At 36.5% G+C, this 12,251-nt stretch overlaps 1 protein-coding gene across 1 annotated transcript in view; it reads right to left on the minus strand.

Moving 5' to 3' along the window:
• Nucleotides 1-273: 273 nt before the first annotated feature.
• LOC105212490 (uncharacterized) overlaps nt 274-12,251 on the minus strand; it is a 28,775-nt gene continuing 16,797 nt past the window's right edge. The window contains exon 5 of the transcript XR_008470748.1: nt 274-4,813. The gene's annotated coding sequence lies outside the window, so the exon portion shown is untranslated. The remainder of the gene's footprint in view (nt 4,814-12,251) is intronic.

Genomic DNA, 12,251 nt, shown 5'->3' on the forward strand with positions numbered 1-12,251 from the left:
AACTATTCAAGAATGATCATTTAAAATTTAAAGTGAAAATTTCAAAAACTCTTCAAGATAAAGCCGATTTATGGTGGAAACGTTAGGGGAAGGCGAAAACGCCTCAAAACTTTAAACGGGTTTTCCTCGAAACAGTGTTTTTACGACTGGCGCATGAGGTTACTCAAAACCTATTAATCCAATCGGGTTCAAATAGGTTATCAAATCGGTGAAGATCTTTTTTACTTTTCAACTTGATTTGTGCCTGAAAATAAGACGAACTTCAAAACAAAATTTTCAAAAGTCTGCTAATTTTTGTGCGAAATTAATAATCCTACTTCATACCAGAGCCAAACAAGTGCTCTCTCTAATCCCGTTGGAATTTTTGGTTTCAGATGTTCCAGTGAGCGGAAATCACAGCGCCGCCGAAAAGAAGGGCTTTTGTTTGATTACAAAAAACAACAACAACAACAAATATGTAAATTTGTTTTCTTCTTTTTTAAGTCTTCAAATAAATGTATGCAGAGTTACAACCCTAAAAAATAATTTACATATGTTTATTTACCAGCCCATTGAAAATCGTTAAAATTTGAAATCGAGAAGTTATAACTTGTAATTGATATAGTAGTGTTTGGATAGGATTTTTATATATAAGCAAAACGAATATATTTTGCTGAATAGCCGGCCTTAAAAAGCACCATAGCGCCAAATATTGGTTTTGAACTAATGATGTACTCACTTTTGGAAGAGAATCTTCAATTAGAAAACAAATGTAAAGTGAATCCATCGAATACCAATCTCAAGACTACCGAGTACGTTATGTAAAAAAATATAAGTGTACTCGTCCCTCAGCGACAATAATAAAAAATGTCCATCAGAATAAGGCTTACGAAATGTTTTACAAAAGCTGATCCCATCAACTTACTCTCATTAAAAATTCAGTACAACTTCGGCACACTACTTGGTCTTTATGTATATGAATGTATGTGTACCCACAGTTGGCTTGTTAACGAACTCTCCAAAGTAACTTGAGATATTTTCTATATAACAAGTCTATGCTATACCCTTGTATGTAGTTACCCAGTCGGTAGATACACAACTGCTAGGCAACCCGTTGGTGGTGAATTCTGCTTTAATGGGTTCTCATTTGTTTTATACTCTACTATTACTGCCTTCAATTCATTGGGACTTTAGCGTAAATTTCAGACACTCATTTTGTATTCGCATATTGAGTTTCATCCACAACTGGCCAGCTGAAACCCTGAAATTCAAGGAATGAAAAAGTCCTTGTGAGCAGTAAAACCAAAAGTTCCTTTCCACCATTGATGGTTGTGTACATTGTTCAGCGGGTCGGTTGGCGGTAGCTGCGGGTCTATTTATTTATTTGTATGCCCAATGTTGTCCGAACCATTGAGCCAAACTTTTGTGAGGGTGGAAAGTTTTGTCAGGTTGAATTACCATTCTGTGCGATTTGGTGAATTGGTGACGACGCAAGCCGAGTGTTGTTTTTGTCAATCTATGTATATATCAATCTATGTATATATATAGTATTGATATAAATAAAGGTATATGTATATATAATGGTATTAACTCAGAACTCTGTCTGAATTTCATTAGTTCTACTTGTTTGATGTTAATCTCATCCATCTATCTCTCTTTTGTGATGGCCGATAACAAATGATGGTCTTTCTTCTTCGGTAGTTTTCTGCATTCGAAAGGGGCCGTTTATATACAAATCTGTGGTATATATTAGTATGTACTAATGTTTAATATAATAAATGAATTTTACTGAATTATGTTTCTATAGCGAAGCATGTTGAAAGAAGAATAGCTTTGAAAAATTTCAATAATTTTAATGAAGGTTTTTGTATGCAATAATGAAATTATACATTTACAAATATCTATGCATGCGAATGATGTTTGTGTTTAAAGTAGGTAGTAAAGGTGTAACTGGCCTTGGAAAATATATTTGAAGCCCTTGAATGCATATCTGTTGTTTTAGGTACCTTAGTGTATGTAGAAACAGATTCTCCGTAAAATGCAGTATGTTTCTAAAGAAAACGAGGGAGAGGTCTCCCAGAAGGTTGAAAATCATTGTCCAACAATTTAGAACTCTTTTGAATTTGTGATTTCTTTGGGTCATTGAGTTGTTTGAAAAGGGTTTCAACTATTTTCGGGCAAACAAATGTACTGTGAAAAAGAAAGTTTTTGAGGTCCGTCAATAAAATTAATTGATTTCTAAGAAATTGAGTACCGTTCCTGCCGTTCACAAGAGTTTACATTTTTTGAAAGGGTTGCCACTTTTCGATTTTTTTATTTTTTATTTTAAACATTGCCAACAAACTAAGAAGTATACCGAATATTACAACTGAAGATATATTTTTGAGAAGGGTTGTCACTTGTATAATATTTTTTTTCCAATTAAATTAACATAAATAAATAGTCAAATATTGGCAGCAAACCAGAAAGGTTTGGAAGTCAGTACCCTCTCGATTTTGTGATACGGCAAGATAGTTGAGTTTCAATATTGCCTGAAAAGTACTTAGCTTTCTTTAACACTATATAATATGGATCATGAGATATACGTTTAGAAAAATTTTGAGCAGAAGTGTTCAAAAATGGTTCGTCATACGCGTTTTGACAAATTTTATCTTTTTAAATATTTCTAAAAAATATGCTTTTCAAGGAATAGTTCTTTCCACAAAACATATAACCAAATTTCCGAAATACATAAAATTAAATTAAAACCCTATATGTATGCAGTATTGATAACTGAGGCACATAAGACTAAACGAATCATTGCAAATACGCATTTATATTCCTTTCTAAAATAGAAGCTGACTGTCGTAAACTCTAAAATAAATTTTCCTCCACGATGTCATTATATAAAATAGAGAGTCACACTTTCATACTGAAAATATACAACGAAAACTAACTGACGATACTCGTGCGATAATAGCATTACTTTCAAAAGTTATCCGAATGAGTACAATGACGGCAACAGAAGTAACAACGAGCCCATATAAAAACTATGCTTGAATCTGATATCCCTTAGCGATAGCACCGCACTCAAGCCAGCTGCTGAACTGAAACCCACATTTGTCAACTCCCCTATGTGCACGGCCGAACATACATATACAAAACCAGATAAATGTGAGTATACATATTTATAAACATATATACATACATATGTACATAAACTTTTGTTTGACAAGGGAACACACCCTGAACGCCAGAACGTTCTTTTGAAGGTGACTAGGGTCGGGTAAATAATCATAAATGTATACCAATGTACCCGTATACATACGTATACATATTTATAGTATATTGAGGTCTGTCTCCTTAGGGTTCGTGGAAAAATTATATCGAAATTACAGTATTGTTAGAGGGAGCAGAATAAGTATGGTTAGATAATTTAAAAAATCTACGTATATAGATACATATTTATAATTACTATTTTCCTCTTTGATTGAGTTTTCGCCCTATTTTTGGCAGCGTTTTGACATTATTCTACAAAATGATGGTCTTACATATTCGAAGTCATTCCCGAACAGCTAATTTCTGTTAAGAGTACTTTTTTATACTCTCGCAACAAATGTTGCTAAAGAGAGTATATAGTTTTGTTCACATAACGGTTGTTTGTAAGTCCTAAAACTAAACGAGTTAGATATAGGGTTATATATACCAAAGTGATCAGGGTGACGAGTAAAGTTCAAACCCGTCCGTCCGTCTGTCCGTCCGTGCAAGCTGTAACTTGAGTAAAAATTGAGATATCTTAATGAAACTTGGAACACGTATTCCTTGGCACCATAAGAAGGTTAAGTTCGAAGATGGGCGGAATCGGACCACTGCCACGCCCACAAAATGGCGATAACCAAAAACACATAAAGAGCTATAACTAAGCCATAAATAAAGTTATGAAAATAAAATTTGGTACATATGATCGCATTAGGGAGGGGCACATTTGAATGTAATTTTTTGGAAAAGTGGGCGTGACCCCGCCCCAAATAGGTGTTTTGTATATATCTTGCAAACCAATAACGCTATATAAACCAAACTTTCTGCAGTCGTTTCTTCTAGCCCTTTCCTTATACAGTCCAAAAATGAAAGAAATCGGATAATAACCACGCCCACCTCCCATACAAAGGTTAGGTTGAAAATTACTAAAAGTGCGTTAACTAACGAGAAACGTCAGAAACACCAAATTTTACATAAGAAATGACAGAAGGAAGCTGCACTGAGATTTTTTTACAAAATGGAAAATGGGCGTGGCGTCACCCACTTATGGGTCAAAAACCATATATCAAGAACTACTCGACAGATTTCAATGAAATTAGGTATATAATATTTTATAGACACCCTGATGACACTGGTGGAATATGGGCGAAATCGGTTCACAACTACGCCTACTTCCCATATAACTCAATTTTGAATCCTTCTGATTCGTTCACTTTATAATGTATACATAAGGAACCGATAGAGATAGCGAGATAAAACTTTACATAAATACTGTATTTGAGCTGTGACATCACTTGTGGAAAAATTTTCAAAATCGATCCATGACTTTTCAAGGCCCCTGATGTCAAACATGAAGAACTCAGTACCTAAGGGTAATTTTCACCGAAAATATAGGTAAATCTCTAAATAAATTGCGAGAGTATAAAATGTTCGGTTGCACCCGAACTTAGCCTTTCCTTACTTGTTTATAATACATATGAGCATATGTAACTCCCGTAACTTAGCGTCCTATTGGTCCGTCAACGAATATATATAAGGACTCGCTCCGGTTGAACAGACCCAACTCCATAAAAAGATTGCCATTGACCTCGCATGCCTGGTAAATTAGGACAAGAAAGATGTATAAAATTATAATTTTCGTAGAAACTCGAGAATCTTTCTTAGTTGAAAATGAAGATTTCCGAAGATTTCCTGATATAAAATAGTTAGCGATAGAGGAAATAAGTTGATAAAAATTTTGAATTTTTTCTACGCCTTATCCTCCTAAATTAGACCACCCTAACCAAAAATCTTATGTGTGGAAAGAGTATTGGCGCAGTAAACACTCAATTCTGTTCGGAATATTTGTCGCCCGATTTCATTATACAGTAATAAAAACTGAAAAATCGATTATTATAATACTTAAGGATGTACCATAAGTGATTAGGGGGATTAGGAGGGTCTTCAAGCGTAATTACACTAACATAAAATCAATACGAATTAGTTATATCCAAAAATGTGAGATGTAATTCCTTTTTTTTCAGCAAACCTCACTTGGAAGATGCGCTCAACCGCAAATTTGAGCACCGTTGACTGAATACTAAATAGCAGTTTAGAGAGACGCCAACGAAACAGCATGGCAACATGGAAAAATACAAAGCAATCGGACATAAACCGCAATGAAAAAAAGATATACGAGATCTAAATTAATGAGACACAACGAGTTGAACCCAATTTTGACCCTCTTTCAAAGCTCAAGCAAACATATATATGTACATCAAATGTTACAAAGACACACATAGATAGATATACTTTAGACGAGAAACGAGAGTATACCGCACATATTTTTAATGACGCACCAGCATGTAACTATCTAGCTTATGAACCATCATACAACTACTATAGTACTATAGTATGTACCAACGAATAGATACCCAGTTATCTCGTGTCTATACATTATACAGAGCTCGTCGTTTTGAACTCTGTCCAAATGGCGTGGAACCAAGTTGAATACTTGTTTTCATTTCCTTTCCCCATACATACTAGCAGTCTAGCTGCCAAGCTGGCAAGCGTCGAACAAATTTTTGCTCATCGTCATCATTGCCGTTTCACCGAGGCCAACACCACTCACCAAAGAACCCAGTCAGACCGGCATAACAACCCGGACGCGAGCGCCAGTTGTGAGTTGAGAACTCAGGCGAAACTGCGGTAAATGAGAGGCAGATGGATCGAATAGCGTGCGACCCAACGACTAACTCGACTCAACTGGCTGACTGCCCGACAGAGTAATCGGCTGTACACATCTGAACCACCAGTCCAACGAGCTGGGTGTGCGAGGTGAACGGTCTGGTGAATGGAGCAGCGCACGAACAACGAACAGACAACAACAACAACAATACGATGATAAAGCTAACGATATACTTAAAATGAAAGGCGAGAGATGTTTGGCCCCTCGTGTCACGATATCGAAAAGCAACTAACGCTGACGCTGACGTCAACGCTAACATCAGCGCTTGCTCTCATTGTATGAATGTGGGGATGTTAATGAAGGTGCTTGCTTGTGTGTGTGTGTCTGTGGCAATGACGGTGGGTTGGCGGGTCAGACGTTACAGATTCTGTTGCTTCATCATTGTTGTTGACTCGGGCTGCTGCAGTCGCTGCTGCTGATGTTGATGATGATTATTGTTCCGATTGCTATGACGGAGTATAACATAGTATGAGCGTTGTTGCTTTTATTGTAATTGCCTTAAAAGTTCTCTACGTGGTTTCCAAAAATGTAGCGACCAGCATATAACCCGACCAACAATTTATGTATGTATACTAATGAAGCTTTATAACTTTCTTACTGATTTCATAGAATATTTTATTCGATTTACGAGCGCAATACGAGTGTGTGTGTCGAGCTTATGATTAAAAATTTGGGTTGGTTCACCATGTATATACAGTTAATGTGTCAATGTGTAGAGATATTTATTGGTTTTATAACTGTAAATGTAGTTGTAGTTCGTATGTATGTATGTGTGTGACAATGTTTGTATCTGTATTATCGTGTAAACAACAGTTTTGGGCCCCATAGAAGTTTGGGTCATACGCACCCGAACGAATGCCATCGTAGCGTCGTGCGGAGTCTACGAGCGATTGGGTGTGTTTGTTGGGGTGTGTACGGCTTGTACTATAAAAAGATAGAATCCATAGTTTTTCGATATTATTTATTATTTTATACAGAAGTTTGATAGCTAATGGCAGTTCTACATGCAGACAAACACGAGCTCACATCTCTATGTATATATGATTGTATGTATTTATGTGCTGTGCACTTGTAAAATGTTGCAGTTAGTGTTGTTATTGTTGTTGTCACATTTAGTTCAAACATTTATCAAAACACGTACAACAATACTTATAAACATGTATGGGCGTTAAATTATGCGCGCGCGCACATGGCCGAAATCACTCCACCTGTATTGCCCAGTTGCAGGTGTGTGTTTAGTATTCTGCAAACTGATATTAATGCTTCTGCATCTGCCTCTGCATAAAATAAAATTAATATGCAAGCAATTTAACATAAAATTGTAATATATTTATTACTTTATATTCACAAATATACATACATACATACATATATACACACATTCATATGTACTTGTATATAATATTCAGTAATTTTTTAAGAATATTATGCCTGCAAATTTTAAACAGTTTTTAGAGTGTTATCTTAGTAAGAAAATAAATTAAAATAATTTTGTAATTTATAATTCCATTTCCGTTAAAAAAAAATAGAAAATTTGAGGTTAGAGATAACTTAGAAATAACTATAAAATATATAAAGAAACGAAAACTGCTGGAGCGCCATTTAAAATTATGAGCGATATAGATACAGAGAGTAACTGTGCCAGAATCATGTCCAAGCCAGAAAAAATCAAGAAACTGATAAATAGAAGTAGCTAGATCTAGACTCATCCGATGCCGTTGTTTCCTTTTCATTGGGGAGGTTTTTTTATGTGGTGGCTCCCAAAACCTACGAACAACCGCATAAGTGGGATTCGCCCTCTGACTTTAGCTCGCCTCCAAACGGATGTGAGCTGGCTGAGCCACATGCAAAAGAATCGTTTCTGGCCACTCCCAAGTGAATGATAGTCAGGTACTTTCCTCACTTACGTGAACTTCTACACATGTCCCCATCCTTCCTATCAGCCAGGAAATCCAACGCAGAATCACTCTTAGTAACAGGTGCTACTGTGGACTGAGTAGCCAATTGATAAGTAAAATCCTCTCTCGACGAACAAAAACCAAGCTCTACAAGTCCCTCATCATTCCCGTCCTACTTTATGGTGCAGAAGCGTGAAAGATTTCAACATCCCATAGACGGCACTGGAAGTTTTCACGAGAAAGGTTTTGCGGAAGATTTACGGTCCCTTAAACATTGGCAATGGCAAATACCGCAGAAGATGGAATGATGAGCTGTATAAGTTATTCGACAAAATAGACATAGTTCAGCGTATAAAAAGACGGTGGCTACGCAGTCTAGGTCATGTTGTTCGAATGGACGCCGAGGAAGAAGAAGACTTCCACTCCGTTGGAAGGACCAGATGAAGAAGGACCTAGCTTTACTTAGTATCACCAATTGGCGATAGACTGCCAAAAGGAGGAATGAATGGCGCGCTGTTGTGGACTCGCCTATAACCGCGTAAGCGGTGTCTAAGCCAGTCAAGAAGAAACAGATCTAGGCTAGAATCACTGCAAGGAATATCTATAAAATTGTTTGAAATTTGAAGCATCCCGCTATTTATCCCAACCTTAAGGTTGTTCTAGAACTGTTATATTCAAAGACTTTGTCGGATCTTTCTCTTGTTGCCTATTGAAAACACTCAGGAAATAATCCAAAGATGTTTGAAAGATTGAATTGATTCAGTTCAGCCTTCAAAAAGTGTGGTTCAGAAATATTATTTTCTTTTGCAAGTGATGAAGAGCTATAGGGCAAATTACGGTATAAATCTCATAAAAATAAATTTGGAGGCAAAGCCGAAACTCTCTCATCTACGAGCGGATTAAAGGTAACGTTTCACCATGCCAAAGCCGGGTTTAGTCTACATCCCATCACTTTGTATAGGATAGAAAGATCTTTTAAGAACCGGAGAGTTATATTTGGGTACCAGCGAAGCCGTTGCTTTATTGTAAGGTTTCGAAAATTGGCCGATTACCAACACGATGTTGAATATGTTAATCTATGTTTCAGAAATGGTGGCCAAACACTATCCAATATACAAAACTTTGGGCGAGATGCTCATAAAGGCCAATAACCAAGGAAATATGCAAGACATAAGGCAACAGGAAGCGCGAAGGCCTAAGCAGACCTTAAACTTAAGTCGATGGGAGAAAACTTACAGCCAACTGAGACAGCCAAAAAGTGAACTATGTAGACATTTTATGCGGACCATTTGCCCCTCAAGAAACCAGAGGAACTGAGCAGAAGAATAAGTCATTTAGGGTACTTGGATCACCAGAATGAAAAAATTATCTATGGTTGTTAAGTGACTTTCTGTCTAATGTGCATTTTATAAAAATTTCGTTGTCGAGAAATGAGATTATGAGATGGAATATCTGCTAAAGAAACCAATACAGCAATAGAAAATCAAAGAACTATTTTCAATTTAGATCAGATCACACATTTTAGCGGAAAATTAATTGTTAACCAAGGTAGGAAAGGTCGTTAACAGCAAAATCGTCTCAATTACAGGTTGAATATTGCTTCTTAACTTTAATATTCAAGGGAATAGCTAATCTTAAGTTCATCATATCTTAGATCAAGTCTTCATATTTTCTCGGTAATCTTTTTATGTTCATAAGTACACGAATAAATAAAAACGGGTAAGTATAACATTAAAATTATGTATAACTCATCCGACGACCTCGATAACGTCAGGGGCATTGAATCAAATCAAATAAATATCTATGTACACTCGTATATACTTTGACACTCATACATACACTTCTCTGACCTCGTCTTTAAACGTTATACTATGACGATAAGTGCTCATACAAAAAGCAATTTCTCAACTCTCAAAAATATAATCCATTAACTTTTATATATTTTGATGGACGCTTAGATTTCCAGCAGTCTTTGGGAAATCCGAGATGGTTGCTTGCTATGGAGAAAAGTCATTAAAGGGAGAATGAAAAACTTGCTGAGACAAGCATGGCGGCAACAACAGCCACCCGAGTGAGAATGAGAACGAGCACAACGAGCTGCAACAAAAGAATCTGAAGTACAAAATGGGTTTGCCAACTTTGCCAGTAGTATTCGACGCGCTACGAAGGGGACGAACCGAAAATCAAGTAAAACTGAACCCTAACCAATTCACGCAGACAGGCAAAGAATAATGTGTGCTGATGCGCTTACATATAGACAAGTAACAAATTCCGAATGTTTTTCTTCTAAGCATACACATTTTACTTTTAATAATGGGAACGTATAATTTTATACAAAATCCCTCAAAAGGTTCAAGAATGCTATACACAAAGCAAGTGCGATGATAATACGGATGCTGCTGCAGTCGACGCCGCTGTCGACGTCGACTATTGTTTGGGTACGTGTGTGTGTGTGTGTGTGTTTTCTTGTGAACAAGTAATGCTGTTATCTCTGTTGAAATCTCATACTCATGCACGTATGCATGTTGTTGTAGTGATAGTTGTTGTTGTGTGCCCGGAAAGGACGCAAAGGACGTTAGACATTGAATGATTGAACGATTTCGTTGTGTTCAGTTTAGATAGCTGATATGCTCGAGAATTGCTTATGTACATAAAGACTATATACCATATATCTACATACAGTAAATATGTATATATTTGGGTACGCTCATGTATCAGATTCCTTCAGTCGAACTCACTAGTTTAAGGTGGTTTGGGTTATTTTCGGGTATTATTGCTTTAGACGGTATGAAGCAGCTTTATTTTCTTCAATAGAAGGTCAGTTAAGCCGTTATTTACACAGTCGCTGACCCTTCCTTCGTATTGATATTTCTTTACAGTGTGTGGTATACCCACAAATAGAGGGTGATAAAAAATTAAAAAAAGAAACAATTTTAAATGAGAATAATGTCCGAATTCTTCTTCTTGATTGGAGTAGACACCGCTTACGCGGTTATAGCCGATTCCACAACAGCGCGTCATTCAGTCCTTCTTTTGACAGTTGGCGCCATCGGTAATACCAAGTGAAGCCAGGTCCTTCTCCACTTGATCCTTCAAACACAGTGGAGTTCTACCTCTCCCTCAGCTTACATCAGCAGGTACTGCATCGAACACTTTAAGAGCTGGAGCACTTTCATCCATTCGAACATCTTGACCTAGCCAGCGTAGCCGCTATCTTTTTATTCGCTGGACTATGTCTATGTCGTTGAATAACACATACAGCTCATCATTCCATCTTCTGCGGTACTCGCCGTTGCCAATGTTTAAGGGACAGTAAATCATCCACAAAACCTTTTTCTCGAAAGCTCCCAATGACGTATCATCGGATTTTGACATTGTCCATAAAGTAGTACGCGAATGATAAGCGACTTGTAGATTTTGGTTTTTGTTCGTCGAGAGAGGAATTTACTTTTCAATTACCTACTCAGTCCAAACTAGCTCCTGCTGACAATAATGATTCTGCGTTGGATTTCCCGGCTGACATTGTTATAGCTGTTAATACTGGTAATGTCCGGAATTAGACCCTGTAATTCATTGGTTTGGGCTCTGATGAGTAAAAGTTCTGATAATATAGCTGTCAACGCATGTAACTAACCGATCCCCTATAATTAAACGTGAATAGACCGGGGTCGGAGCAATGAAAACACTATTTCTTCACAAAGACTAAGATTCTACAGTGCTTCAAAGATTGAACAAATTTTTCCAAGAAAATATATTCTTCCGTAATTGGAACTAATATTCCGTTATTTTGTTTACGATTTTTCATTTGATTTTACCGTTATTGCCAGCTCCTTTCAGTTTTAAATTTAATAGTCACTTTTCAAATCATTACATATACATAGGTAGTGATCCTCTAGTCTGGAATATCTTTGAAATGCCGAAGAAGATAGTACCCAAGTAGCTTAGATCGAAAGTTAATGGATTTGAAAAGGCTTTTTAGTTGAAAGAGACCAAAAGTTCCGATAGCAACAGATTTTCAAATTACAAAAAATGGAGTTTTAAAAACTCCAAATATATGTTTATGGAAATATTGATCTTAAATATATATATATATATGTATATATTCCTCTTTTAACAGCAGAAAGTTTGAAATTTAACCCAAGCTTATCTTATTTTTTAAAATTTCGTATGAATTACATTTAATTATTCATCAGTTTATAACCACCCTGTATACGGCATGCAGTTTCGATAGCATAAAGTATAAGAAAACAGTTAAATATAAATGAAACGGTAAAATAATGCCGAAGCCAAGGTAACCCGTATCTTTAGCTACCGAACAAATTAGAAGATAAATTGTTAGCCAAAGTAAGTGTATATAACTAAAATCGTTGCGACTAAAGAAGGCGGAGCGGTATTAAAGGTGCGCCCGG

The sequence above is a fragment of the Zeugodacus cucurbitae genome, chromosome 4, assembly GCF_028554725.1.
Source record: "Zeugodacus cucurbitae isolate PBARC_wt_2022May chromosome 4, idZeuCucr1.2, whole genome shotgun sequence".
In the NCBI taxonomy this organism is placed as follows: Eukaryota; Metazoa; Arthropoda; class Insecta; order Diptera; family Tephritidae; genus Zeugodacus; species Zeugodacus cucurbitae.